Raw genomic sequence first — 15,319 nt, 5'->3', positions numbered from 1 at the left:
TTAAAAAGTGGTCAATAAAGTCTCATATCAAACATAACGTAACGATCCATATTTACGATACAATAATATTCAAGGAAAATCAATATCATCAATAAAGAAAAAGCAAAAAATTAGCACTAATCTATTCAGAAATAATTCATCCGTAAAATTTTTTAAAAAGACCAAATTCAATAAAATAATTAATTCAAGTGAAAGTAATTAAGAATTTTCATCAACAAATTTAAGAATATATAAAATATATTTATATCCATCAATCATATGTATCAAAATATATTTTTTCTATTCAATCGATTATGGTTAGATTAACTTATTTAGCTCGTGCTTATGATATTTTTATTCAAATTTTAAAAGAATAACAATCATAATAATTAGTTTGTTATTAATTATTTTATCAATTGAAGACATTTAAATTATTTTCTTAACATTTGGTTGTATGATTAGTAGGTAAATTCGTTGTTGAGTGATTTTGATAATTTTTAAAAGTTGAGGGCATAAAGTCATATTTAAAAAAGATTTTTCAAAAGAAAGACATGACCAAACGCAATTCCAACTCCAACTTCAACTCCAACTCCAACTCCAACTCCAGAAAAAAGTAACTTTTATGGTCAAACAGCTACTTAGACAATACTCCCTCCATTAAAAAATAATTGAATTATTGAGTATTTTTTAGTGTTTAAAATAATTGACTTGTTCATTATTAAAGATATATGTTGGAAATTTTTTTCAATTTTACCCTTTCATTTAATGAGAATTTAATGAGGTTGTTAAGTGTTTTACATTTTCTAGAAAAGTAATTTAAGAATAATTAAAAGGATAATAGTGAAAAGTAACTTATAATTTATATCCTAAAATATTTTTTTTAAGAGGATCATCATACCCCAATAATTCAATTTATTTTGGAATGAAGGGAGTACTAGATTGGGATTGTCACCAACTTTGAGGGAATGAGATTTCAGCTTCTGATAAATTGCTTGCTTTTTCTAAAGCAAGACTTGAAACATGCTAAGCCTTCAAAATACCCAGTTTATAGTGCGATTTATGGGTGCTAGACCATTTATGCTATTTAGGGCTATTAAGAGTACTTTTTATAGTTAACTTAATTACTTCATCCTTCCCATATTAGTTAGTCATTTTACTAAAAATAAATATCTCAAATTAGTTGATTACTTACTAAATCAATATGAATTTTTTTTTCCCTACAATTAATATACCCTTTAAAAATTTAAATGAATTATCTTTATATCCATTAACATGGATAAGAGGTACAGTAACAAAATTGATCATTACATTAATAATTTCTTAAATATCGTGCAAAATGAAAAGTGCTAAACTAATATAAGACGAGACTAAGTTGGATGACTTTTATATGATATAAGTCATAAAAGAGAAAAAAAAAAATGTGTGATAAACTTTAAAGTTAGATGACTTTTATGTAATAAAAATAGAAAGTTAATTTTTAATAATAATTTTTAAAGATGGATGGCTTTTGTGGAGCAAAAAGTAATTTTATGTGATAAAATATTGGATGATCACAAGCGAAAATCTAAGGATTCCTGTGCAAGATTCGTCTATAAAAATGACCTAAAATCAAATTGAAAAGTATAATTGATTAACAATAGGTGAATATTTCTATACTACCAATTGTCTGGAGAAGGTATATGACAGAGTACCCAGGGAGATTCTGTGGAGGTGCTTTGAAACTAGAGGGGTCGATTCAGGACATGTATGATGGCGCGAAGACTCGTGTGAGGACGGTTGGTGGAGATTTGGAGCCTTTTTTTGATTTTGATAGGTTTGCATCAGGGATCGACTCTTAGCCCTTTTTTATTTGTCTTGCTGGTGGATATTTTGACGCGGTATACTCAAGGGGAGATGCCTTAGTGTATGTTATTTGCTGATGATGTGGTTCTGATTGATGAGACTTGGAGAGGAGTTAATGATAAGTTGGAGATTTGGAGAAAGACTCTGGAGTCTAAAGGATTTCGATTGAGCAGGACTAAGATGGAGTACTTTGAGTATAAGTTTAGTGATGTGTCGCAGGAGGCTGACGTGGTTGTGAAGCTGGACTCTCAGGCCATTCATAAGGGGGAGAGTTTCAAGTATCTGGGGTCTATACTTCAGGGCAATGATGAGATTGACGAGGATGTCATGCATCATATTGGGGCAGGGTGGTTGAAATGGAGGCTCGCTTCGGGAGTTTTATGTGATAAGAAGGTACCCCTGAAGCTTAAAGGTAAGCTCTACAGAGTGGCAGTCCGGCCGACTATGTTGTATGGAGTGGAGTGTTGGCTAATTAAGAACTCCCACATCCAAAAGTTGAAGGTGGCGAAGATGAGAATGTTGTGATAGATGTGTGAACATACCAGGAAAGATATAGAGTGAGGAATGAGATTATTCGAGAGAAGGTGAAAGTGACTTCGGTGAAGGACAAGATGCGAGAAGTGAGGTTACGATGGTTTGGTACGTGATGAAGAGGGGTTATGATGCTCCGGTGCGAAGGTGTGAGACATTAGCTATGGATGATTTTAGGCCAGGTAGAAGTAAGTCGAAGAAATATTGGAGGGAGATGATTAGGCATGATGTGGAGTAATTACGGCTTACGGAGGACATGACCCTTGATAGGAAGATGTGAAGGACGCGGACTAGGGTAGAGGGTTAGGGGCGGTTTAGGGTAGAGGATCCTTGATAGATTTGTGTCTGATGTTTCTTGTTTGTGGTGTTAAGTGTTGTCTTTGGTTTAGGATAGATAATTTTTTTGTATTATCCTATAGCTAGCGGTGTTAGTTTAATTTTGCATACTGTACATTTTTATATGCATATATGTTTTGTGTTTGTTATAATATTGCCGGTTCTGAGCCGAGGGTCTATCGGAAACAACCTCTCTACTTCACCTGAGATAGTGGTATGATCTGCATACACTCTACCCTCCCCAGATTCCACTATGTGGGGATACACTGGATATGTTGTTATTGTAACTGGGTCGTTTGGTTCGGAAATTATTATCCTGGGATTAGTTATCCCGAAATTACCTGGGATAACTTATCCCACCATGTATATGGGATAAGTTATCCCATCACTGTGGTGTAAATGGTGGGATAACTTATCCCACCATTGATTAATCCCTCCAACCAAACACTCGTTCAATTGATCTTTATATTTTATTCCGGAATTACTTATCCCTTGGATTACTTATACCTCAAACCAAACGAACCCTAGACTATGGTGTAATTTAACATTTTGTCTTAAATGAATGAAGAACCTTGGACCTCGGCAAATGGAATTGAAGTTTAGTTAGGAAGTCGCATCGTAAGTTAGACTCGAGAAGAAAGCAACAGATAAGGTCGATATATGCACAGTGCACTATTAGCTCAAAAAAGGCTTTTCGAAATGAATAAGAACCTCTTGGCACTTGGCAGAGAGTATCTTACCTCCTTTGCAGTGCCAATATAATTTAATCGAGCCGTTAAACATTAAATAACAAATAATTGAACTAAAAAAAATTCAAAATACATCTTCTCTGCCTTACAAACGCTTCCAACCACGTCAAAGCAAAATAAAATCGTCTTTATTGTGTTGTTTACATTAAATTTATTATGGATATTTCTATAGTAGGCGTGTAGTCGATGGCTTGAGAATATTTATTGATAGAAGGGGGCTCTAAGTGATCACAAGTAAAAAAAAGTTTCCCTTCCTTATTTTCAACGAAGGTCAATAAAGTAAAAATTAAGGGACTGAGATTTTATGTTACAAATTGAATAGATGAAAATGATCTTTATAAATTTGTTGTGTAAAAATAAAAAATACTCGTAAAAAAGCCATTAAAAAATGTTTATTAAGTGCTACGAAGTCATTTCTCCCGCAAAAAACAAACAACATCTTGGATCAATTTATTAATAATAAAGAAATGTAAGAAGAACAAACGGCATCTAGAAAGATTGATACTTCAGTATTTTTGGATATGGCCGGCACTTGTTTCAGAACTAAATAATTTCTTTAATGCAACTTGTACTTTTAAATCCTCCTCTTTTAGATCTTACTTCAGCAATCACAACATCTTACTATGCATAGGCACTATTTATTTTACTTTCAATCCATTAAAATTTCTCTATAATTGAGTTGAAGGAATTAGCAAACTGTGAAGGCTTACCTTATTTTAAGAGTTCCGTTGGCATCTTCAACACTAATTTGCTCTCAAGAGTATGCTGTGATGGAATTTTTCGAATTTGTCTTGCTAGGCATATAATTATAACGATTGTTACTCCCTTCGTCTCAATTTATGTAGAACCGTTTGACTAGATACAAAATTAAAAGAAAAAAGTTTTTGAAATTTGTGATATGAAACAAAACTTAAACAGTTTATGTAGCTATAATTTATTTTATTAAAGATAAAAAAAAAATTTAAGTTAAATTATTTTTAATTATAAAAGAATATTGTTTAAATAAATTTTAAAAAATGTGTCAGATGACGAAATACTAAATTAGAGAATATAAAATAGGTACGCCGTGCAAACTTTCGACTCTTTGTTCGAAATCAATATATATCTATATCTATATCTATATCTGTAATCTATATCTATAATCTATAATATAGTAAAAGTGTGAAGACCCTTAAAAAAAATAATTTAAACTTTTTGTTTTTCATTAAAAGACCTACAATAGACAAAATCATCTTTCACATTTTTTTTTTCCTTATTTTATAATATTAAATAATAACTATAATAAATATATGAGAATTTTTATATATGAAAATTTTTGTTTTAATGAGAGACTCCTAAATATATAAAATATAAAAGTCCTAAATATATAAAAATTTATTTTAGACAAAACTATCAGTTAATTAATATCTTACTATTTAGGCATTTGAAATTTTGACAAACTAATATTATATTTCTTGGAAAAACAAAAACTACCATAAAAATTTATTTTATATTGTACCGTAGATTTTTGATTTATTTATACTAATATTTTGGTAAAATAATAATATCTTCCTCTATGAGAAACTACCATTATTTTTGGAACAAAAGTTCCCTATTATGCTACTATATAAGGAATAAGGAATTGTAGTAGTACGCGAAGAAGAGTTCTGCATGAAACTCCAATTAACAAACTTATACCACCAAATAATTCATCAAAACCTAATTCTTAAACCTTTCCTTATTTGAATTATATACCTAAAATTTAAGAATTTTAAATCAACTAAAATTGTATCTTAAATAAATGTTTAAAAAATTTAATTAGTTGGTAGTATTATTTTGACATTTTTTCCTTAACTCACGTATATATCCTTTTGGATAAAGATTCTGTTCACAATTAATTTTAGCTATAATTTTTTTGGTTTGATTATTTAATTTAAGTAAGAATTCATAATATTTAACACTTCTAGATCAATTAAAATTTTACATTAGATAAAAAAAATTACAATTCTATTTAAGTAATATTTTGGATCAAAATTTATAAGAAACGTAGCTCTAATTCTACTTTTTCTTCTTATTTTGTTATTAATTCAAGTTGTATTTTTTTGTATGTATTCATTATTATCATCTTCTTCATCTTTCTTTATTCCTTTTAGTTAATAACTTTAACTATTATATATAAATTAAGATTAAATAATTAACAAGACATTGAATTCTCCTTTTAATAATTTCTTGTGTTTTTTTTTTTATGAAATTTTTGATCGAAAATTGAAAGAAATAAGCATGTCGCCATCGAATAAAGTGGTCAAAAATATCAAAGGCTTGTCTTATTCTTTTTTTTCTTCTTCTTTAGTTCAACTGCGACTTTGTTTTGATTATGTTATTTAACTATTTGTTAGTGTTATAGTTACATCTTTAATTAAATTTGTTAGTTAAGTTCTAAATATAAGGATATAATAAGTGTTAAATCTTGATATGTATAAATTTTGTTTGAATGATGAAAATATAAATTGAGGATTATAGTCGAATCTTTCAATTTTGGGCTTACTAATTAAGTTTGCAAGCGGATCAAGTACATTATTCATTGTAAATCGAGTTTAATCTATCTACTTTTTTCGTAGAAAATTTTTGATCCAAAATTGAAAGAAATAAGCATGACGCCACCGAATAAAGTGATCAAAAATAACAAAGGTTTGTCTTTTTTTTTTTTTTTCAAAATCTTTAGTATAGGTGAAGGAGAGGGGTTCAAAGAAGGACTAAAGAGAATAAACTATTTTTTTATAAACTTTATTATGTTTAAACTAACATACATACTTTTTGGTTGACTAATTTCTATTTTTTCATTGAATTGGATAATAACTGAAAGTTGCCCTTATGTCAAGATACTAATAAATAAATTCAATAAACATTTTGAAAGACCATCATAGTATTTTATATTTTAAATAATTTTATAAAATTGAACTCAATAAATTGAGGTATACGCGCCAAGCACGTATCTCTGAACTAGTATATATATATAAAAGAGAATGTTAGTTCATCCTATGTGGCATGCCTTAGAGGCCTCCAATGTCATTTATCTTTTTTGTGATTCTTTTAACATTAATTGAGTTTTTTTCTCCAATTAAATATTTATGTGTTTAAAGAAAATTCAAAAGCCACTATATTTAACTCTATTAATTATATAATAATTTTAAGAATGAGGAAGAATTGAGGAGTTAGTAATGTGGAAGGTCTCTTATAGTGAATATATAATACTCCATTGGAATGGGATAGCGCATAATCTGAAAAGTCTTCAATATTGCTACAATGTTCATTTCCACCTTGGCTTCCTTTGCATATATAAAAGATAGAGTTGCACAAATCAAGTTTAAGCGACAATATGACCTTTTAGGTTAATATTTGTTTAAGTTTTGTATTTCTACTTACTACTTTTTTGTTTGGATTTTCTCACAAAATCAAATGTGAAACAGGTATTATAAAGGTCACATGTTTTTTTTTTTTGGTTCTTTTTTTTGGTCCCTTCTGAATATTATATTTTTCTGCAAGTTTTTTCTACCTAAGCAACACACGTTTTTTAAAATCCTTTCTTGATTTACAAATTGTAGTTGAAATGATTAACTTGTGAGGGAGTTTTTAGAATGTGAGAATCCCTTAGTACCGAGAGCAATAGTGAGTTGAGTTTGTTACTTTGTATATGATTGTTATACTAGAAGGTATTTTGATTTCATTTTAATTAATTATAATTTTTTTATTATGTCTTTGGATAGTCTCTAAGGTATTTATTTGGCTAGATGGATTTAATGCATGTTGAAATAAGAAAAAGATCTGATGTACAGATTGAAGAAAATTCTTAATGAAGGTTTATTATTTGACATAAAAAACTTTAAGTTAATTATTGAAAGCAATGGAGCATACAAACCACTTAGAAGTAATAGAACACTTTTCTTTTTTTGTTCAATATATTCTCTCTAATTTAAATTATGTGGTATATCACTACAGCTCACATTTATTTAATTTTAATCCTCATAATTTTTCATTTTATTTTCTTATCTAAAACTCAACTTTCATAATTAAGCGCCTCAATTGAGTATGTTTTCTTAAAATATCAAATTTTTAAAAAAATTTGCATCTCATAACCTAACATTAAACGATGTCAGTCAATTAAAAAGGTTGTGACAAAAAAATGAACCCATTCAAAAAGTAGAAGTTTGAATGATTAAGAAATATATTAGTATATATATTTATTGTTGTTTAATTTAGATTTTTTAATTGATTATTTCTCCAAAAATAAGATATGTATTCTCCAAAAACAAGACTTTATAACATAATTTTACACTCTGTATTAAAGAAAAACATGAAATACTCTTCAATTGATTATTTTATTGCTAAAATAAAAATCTATTGATATTTTGTTATATAAATTTTGTAGTTTTTTAAATATACAATCTACTAATCTACTACTACTAATAAAGGTAGGAATAAAAGAAGAGGTATGACATTTTTCTTTGGTCAAGAAGTAAGTTTATCTTTATTCTTTTTTTTGAAATTTTCTTTATTTTTTCTTATTTATGTTCTAGATTAAAATAAATTAAAAATCACTCATTTATTTCTCTTAATTATATTAAATATTCAATGTTAAGAAACTAAGAAGTCACTAAATATTTTTATTATCATAACCCCTAAAATAATTAATAGTCATATTCATGACATTATTTATTGTTTCGTATTATAGTTTACAAATAGAAATATTGTAATACATTATAAGCATTAATTGCATTACCTTTTGGCATTATAATATTTTTGATGCTTATTACATATTTGACTTGAGGTATAAGATGAAGACTATTTAGTAGTGATCGACTTGTGATAGTGAATATCGACAAGAGTTATGAAGATTGAACATCCATTCATATATTTTTTATTTTAATTTTTAATGATTAAGCCCGTAAGAGTGATGTTGCATTATTTATTTTTTTATATTCAAAATGTATATACTTGATAAAACTAAAAACATGTATATTTTTATTTTTGAAAATTTAAACAGATAGAATCAAAGAGAAAAAATTGAATACACTTATAGAAAATTTAAGAAATAAAATATTCAGATTTGAAAAATCAAGCATTACAAACTAATAGTAAAATTCAGAATTCAATTTTAACATATAAATATATAGACAAACAAAGAAATTTGAATACACCCAAACATTAACATAGAGTATCCATTATATAGATGTAGGCATGTAGTTAAGTATTGTTCTTCGAATCTCTTTTGTTATAAATTATTAATTATTAGCCCTTAAATAGAGTCATGGTAAGACTTTTTAGAAATGATCGCATTATTTTTTTAAATTGTTATGTTTTTTATATTTATTATATTCATGCCCAGTCGAAAAATTAGATGAAGACTCTTAAGTGGTGTTCGATATTATGGGAGTGGAAATCGACAAAAACTCGAAAGATTGTTCATTAATTTCATATATTTTTTCTTCTACTTTTTTTATGATGGTTGAGGTTGTAAAAATGAGTCACATTATTTATTTTTTCATATGTTCTCCCTATGATTTCTCTTTATTTTATTTTTATATGAGTTTTTGATTGTCATAAATTTATAGCTTCTTTTGGATTAAAATTATAACTTTTTGACTTTATTAAAAGTTTGGTAATTACTGGCCAAACATTTACCTTTACAAAATCAATTATACATATGTGAAAAATCAACTAAATATTTCTTCAAATTAAATTATATAAATTATATTTAATAATATTATTGATATTTTACCTTTTTTCATAATTGCGCGAAGCGCGAATCAATTTTCTAGTTACAGAATGAAGAACTTTATTGCTCTTTCTTTTCTTATTTTATTTTTTCTTCAATAGATAAGGACATATGGTTGTGTTATCTTTACATAAATCTTTTGTGACACATTGTCACCTCTTAATTTGAGTCGGATTCAAAAATTTTAGTACATGAGTTTCTGATCATAATCTTATTTGTTTCTTGAGTTCTCGATAAATTAATTGTTTGTTTATTGAGTTCTCGACAAATTATACATACATATGAATTTTCGTAACCCAAATATAAAGTTTGAGTTGAAGGCACCAACAAGGTCCTTTCGAATCCTTAATTGTAACCTTGGTTCTGCTCTAGCTCCTCTTGGGGATATTCTATTTCAGCGAAAGCTAATAATATTAGAAAAAAATTATTATTTTTTCATAGAATTTTTTTATCGAAAAATATTTAATGACTATTTTCATCGATAGTTTGATTGAACTAGTGAGAAAAGGATCCTACGTTTCTAGTAGTGTAAAACTGGCCCATATGAGTTAATGACTGTTGAATCATAAGTTTATCCATATATAACATGTATTGGTAAGAAACGGGGGGTGGGGGGGGGGGGAGTGAATAACTTTTTTTTTATTTGCTTTGATAGATAGTCGACTACTAAAGCAGTAATGTAAAATGCAGAAAATAAAGTGCTAAAAAAGAATGAAACTAGATATTTTATATCGGTTGTAGGACCTCTAATAGGTCTTACTTCAGTTCCCTTGAGTTGCAAGGGATTCAACTAGTTTGTGTTTGTCAATTCAAATACAAGGATTGAATTAAGCTTTTTGTCTATAACTCACACTCTTTTCTTCTCTCTCACTTTTTGATACGATGCCTCAACAATTATGTGTTTCTCTTTTTGAATACACAATAACTCACATGAGAATACAATGCTTGAAAAAAGTAGAGCAAAAAATTAGAGAAGATTGAGACAAAAGTATGTCTCTTCCTTAGTCTTTCATTACTTAAATAGTAATGGTTGGACTACTACTAGCTGTTAGAAGGTTTGAAAATAAAAGGCAACTCAAGAGATTTGATCCTTAGGAACGGGATATGAGAATCCTATTTCAAGAATAAGATTGGATCATCCTAATGATCCTTAACTACCCGAAATCCCCTTTCCTTAGGAGCTGAAACAAAATTAATATTAGGTAAAAGATTTGATACTCTTTTCCTCTGATGTAGAATGCTATAATTAATTCTTGAAGGAGTGAAATATTTCTTTTTCATTTTGGCATGAACTTGATAGGTCTTCTTTTTTGTTCTTTAGCTAAGAATTCTTGGTTATTTCTTTTACTGTAATCCCGCACAGAAGTTATTCACTAAAACTAAACACTATCAATCTCTTCCTTTTTGATGAATGACAATATTAAAGAAATAATCTAATCGACTTTTCTGTTAAGTGCCGAAATAGTAGCTCTCCCTCAATTGCTACATTTATTCGCATAGTAGCTCCCCCTTAATTGTTGCACTGTCCTATAGTCGACTACCTACATATCTTTTCTCCCCCTTTGACATCAATCGAAAAGAAAGAATTGAGTAGTTAAACAACAACTAAGATAATATGGCAAAACATAGAAGAAACTATTCATGGGCTTATACCCAGATATACAACAAAATAAAGTAATGTCTTAAAATATAAATAGAAAAGGAGCTACAACATGAGGAGGATTCTCAAAGCAATGAAAGAAGTAGGCCAAAGATTGAGCAGTGGAATCCTTCAGGTTAGTGAACTGAGTGGATATAATAATAGAGAGAGTCAGTAGTGGTCTGAATCTTGGCAGCAATCTTCATGGCCTCTTTGATTACTTGATCCAATCTTACCCTGAAACAAGCAACATCTGTACTATTTTTCTTACTGACATCTTTCATTTTGTTAAGGTAAAAGTGTGAGGAAAGGAGGAGATTATTGATGGAGTCAAGCTTTAAGTCAATCTCAGCCCGGCGGATGGTAACATCAAGTGAAGAGGAACTAGGAACACAAAGATGAGAGGTCCTTGACTTAGGGGAAGAGGAAGTAACAACAGAATCACCCTCATATTTGGGAACCCAAATATCATCAACTAAAATATAACTGATACTATCAAAAGTTTTGGTATTATAGCATTGTTTCACAACAACAGAAGGAACAATCTCAAGAGGAATATTGTCTGCTTCTAAAATACGGGTAATGATAATTTCTTAAGGAAGACTGAATGGATCAAGAGAAGCTTCAATCATATGATTTGTAATGAAATAGGAGAGATTCACCTTATGTTGAGAGACAATGCAGTAAGTAAGCAGGGTGTCATGCTAAGATAATGTAGATAATGAGCCGTACCAATAAGAAAAAGGAGAGTAATAACCATACTATGAGCAATAACATGATCTTTAAATGATAAAAACTTGGGTCTAAGAGCAGAAGGAAGGGTTTCAAAGTTATCTAGATCAATACAATGTTTTACTTGGTCAAAAGGAACATCCAAATTAGAGGGCCAAGAATTCTTAGAGGAAGTAGAAAAATCTATACAATTTATATCATGAATAGCATCAAATATAGCACAATCAATAAAATTTCTTTTCGCATCACAAGAGTCTCTAGTTCACCAACAAGAAAAGATTGAAGATTTTCATAAAAAAGTCTAACAAGGGACTCATAAGCATACTTTTGAGTAGAAGAGAAGAAAAATAAATTGACAAATGCTTCAATTAAATCAGTCATAAATAAAGATACTTCTACTCATAAATTCACACACCTAACATGGAAGTAAATATTTTTTAATAAAATTTAAAAAAACATCAAGAGATTTTCTGAGGAAGCAAAATCTTTCTTCTAATAAAGGTTTGACAAAAATATCTGTTAATTCAAAATTAGTGCTAACAAAAGATATATCAATATCACCTTTTAAAATATGATCTCTAATAAAATGATATTTAATATCAATAGGCTTAGCCTTGCAATGATGCACATTAGAAAGTCAGATAGCATTTGCATTATCACAGAAAATTTGCATAGGCTTAACAAAGATATCATAATCACTGAGTTGATGAGTCATCTAGAGAATTTGTGCACAATATAATCCAATAGAAATATATTTGAACTCAGTAGTTGTTAAAGAAACATAGTTTTGCTTCTTGCTAGTCCAAGATATGAGAGTATTTTTTTATAAGTTAGCAAGTGCCACTGGTGTTTTTTCTATCATCTTTGTTACCTACATAATCTGCATCTAAAAATTCTTTTAATTCAAAATTATTTGACTCGGAATACCATAGAGCAAGAGAAGTAGTTCCAATTAGATATCTAATGATGCGCTTGACTGTAGTTAGATGTGACTCCTTAGGAACCGACTGAAATCTTGTAGATTTATATATGCTAAACCAGATATCTAGTCGACCAGCTATACAATAGAGTAGGAATCCAATTATGCCGCAATATTTAATTTTATCAACCAGCTTACCTTTATCATCAAACATAAGTACACATGTGGAATTCATTGGGGTGCTAGTAGATTTAACATCCTTCATTTCAAATTTTTGAATAAGTTCTTTAGCGTTCTTATTTTAATAGATGAAGATCTCTTCAGTTGACTAATGTATTTGTAATCCCAAAAAGAATGTTAACTCACCCATCATGATCATTTCAAATTCACTTTGCATTAAATCAGAGAAATTCTTGCACATATCAGCATTAATATTTTCAAAAATAATATCATCAACGTAAATTTGAATGATGAAATTTTCAGAAGAAGTTCTTTTGATAAAAAGAGTTGTATCAATTTTTTCTCTAAAATTTTATCAATTAAAAAATTGTTCAATCTCTCATACCAAGTTCGAGGAGCTTATTTTAGACCATAAAGGACTTTAGTGAGTTTAAACACGTGATAAAAAAATTCAGAATTTTTAAAATTAGGAGGTTGTTTTACAAAAACTTGTTCCTCAATAAACCCATTTAAAAACACATTTTAACATCCATTTAAAATAATTTAAAGTCCCTGTGAGAAGCATAAGCAAGTAAGATGATTATAGATTCTAACCTTGTCATTAGTATAAAAATTTCATCATAATCGACTCTCTCTTGTTGTGAGAAGCCTTGAGAGACTATACGGGCGTTATTCCGAACTATCTTACTTGATTCATCCATTTTTTTTCTGAAGATCCATTTTGTTTCAATGATTGAGGTGTTTTCTGGTTTTAGAACTATAGTCAAATTAAGGTGTTTTTAGAACTATAGTTCATACTTTGTTCTTATCAAATTGTTTGAGTTCTCCTTCCATTAATTTGGTCCAACTTTCATCATTCGGTGCTTCATTGACTTTTTTGGGGTTCGAGTTAAGAAATGAGAGCCACATTTACACTTCTTTTACTGAAGGCTTTTGTTCTCATTCATTCCTTGAGATCTTCCTAATAGATTTCTTTAGATAGTCAGGTTCACTTTTTCATTTATTTGGGATGTCACTCTTTCATTCATTTGGGATGGTTTCTATGTCAAGTTGATCATTCTTAGTAGCATTTGGCTGATTGTTCTTTATATTGGTCGATTTTGATAAAAGTTGATTGTTGTAGTTTTTGCAACTTCCCCTTGTTTATCCTCATCTTAGCTATTATTTATATTATCAACAACATGATTAGAATCATAAAAATAACGTGCACAAATTCTTCAATACAAATAGTACGCTTATTAAAAACTTTATATGATCTACTAGAGTTGGAATGCCCTGTAAGTATGACTTCATTACTTCGTGGATCAAATTTATCAATATTATCCTTATCACTATTATGAAAAAAGCATTTGAATTCAAATGAATAAAAGTAGATAATGTTGAGTCTTTTATTGTTCCACGATTCATAAGGAGTTTTCTTCAAAATGGGTTTTATAAGGCACCTGGTCAAAATATGACTGTAGTGCTTACAACTTTAACTCAGTTTTATGAGGTAAGGAGTATTCACATATAATGGTTTGTGACATGTCTAGGAGAGTTCTAGTCTTGAATTCAATCACTCTATTTTATTGAGGAGATCTTGGAGCGGAGAAGTTAAGAGTGTAACCTTGATTATTACAAAAGATGTCAAAATCTCTGTTCTCAAATTCTCCTTCATAATCACTTTTAATAGAAGATATACAGTACTTTTTGTCCTTTTGAACCGTTTTATAGAAAACTTCAAAATTCTATAGAGTATCATCTTTGTTAAAAAGAAACAAAACCCAAGTAAATCGATAATAGTCATCGATAATCACAGAGATATACCTTTTACCACCAATACTATCAGTTCTAGTGCAACCAAATAGATTCATATGAAGTAGCTGTAGTGGTTTAGTAGTAGAGACAATATCTGTAACAAGAATGGAATTTCTAGTTTGCTTACCAAATTGACAAGCATCACAAATGTGAGTCTTTTTGTAATCAAACTTTGGAAGGCCTGTAACAAGTTCATGTTTGGATAGCTTTTCAATTTTTCTCATGCTTGCATAACCAAGTTTTCTATGTCAAACCGAAGTATTTTTAGAAATTAATGCAAGACAGATTTGTCCTTCTTTGCTTTTGATAGAGTCTAGGGCATATACATCACTATGTCTATTTCCAGCAAGAAGTTGCCTACCATACTTTTCAATTATACATTCATCTTTTTTGAATCTTACTTCTAGACCAGCATCACACAGCTGACTTATGCTCAACAGATTATACTTTAAGATTTTAACTAAGTAAACATTAGTGATATAACATGATTCATTATAGGAGATAGTAACAATACCTATTACTTTGTCTTTGGAGTTGTCTCTGAAACTTATATTACCTCCATTAAAATTAGCTATTGTATTAAAAAGGTCTTTGTTCCCCATCATGTGATTTGAACATCCACTGTCAAGATACCATTTTCCTTTAGACTTTGAATGAAGTTCCTACAAAATAGACGTATCACTTATTTCTTAGTACTCAAGTATTCTTGGATTCCTTTATGTTAGTGCTTGAGTTTGTAGAATCAATTTTGAATCTTCAAATTCATTTGCTAGGATTACTAGAATGAAATTTACAATTATAATTGTTATGATCGGTTTGCCACAATAATAATAAGAATTAGAGTACGAATCAGTGGTTGAGCA

The sequence above is a fragment of the Capsicum annuum genome, chromosome 8, assembly GCF_002878395.1.
Source record: "Capsicum annuum cultivar UCD-10X-F1 chromosome 8, UCD10Xv1.1, whole genome shotgun sequence".
Taxonomy (NCBI): domain Eukaryota; kingdom Viridiplantae; phylum Streptophyta; class Magnoliopsida; order Solanales; family Solanaceae; genus Capsicum; species Capsicum annuum.
The sequence above is the reverse complement of the archived record's forward strand: the minus strand, read 5'-3'. Positions refer to the sequence as shown.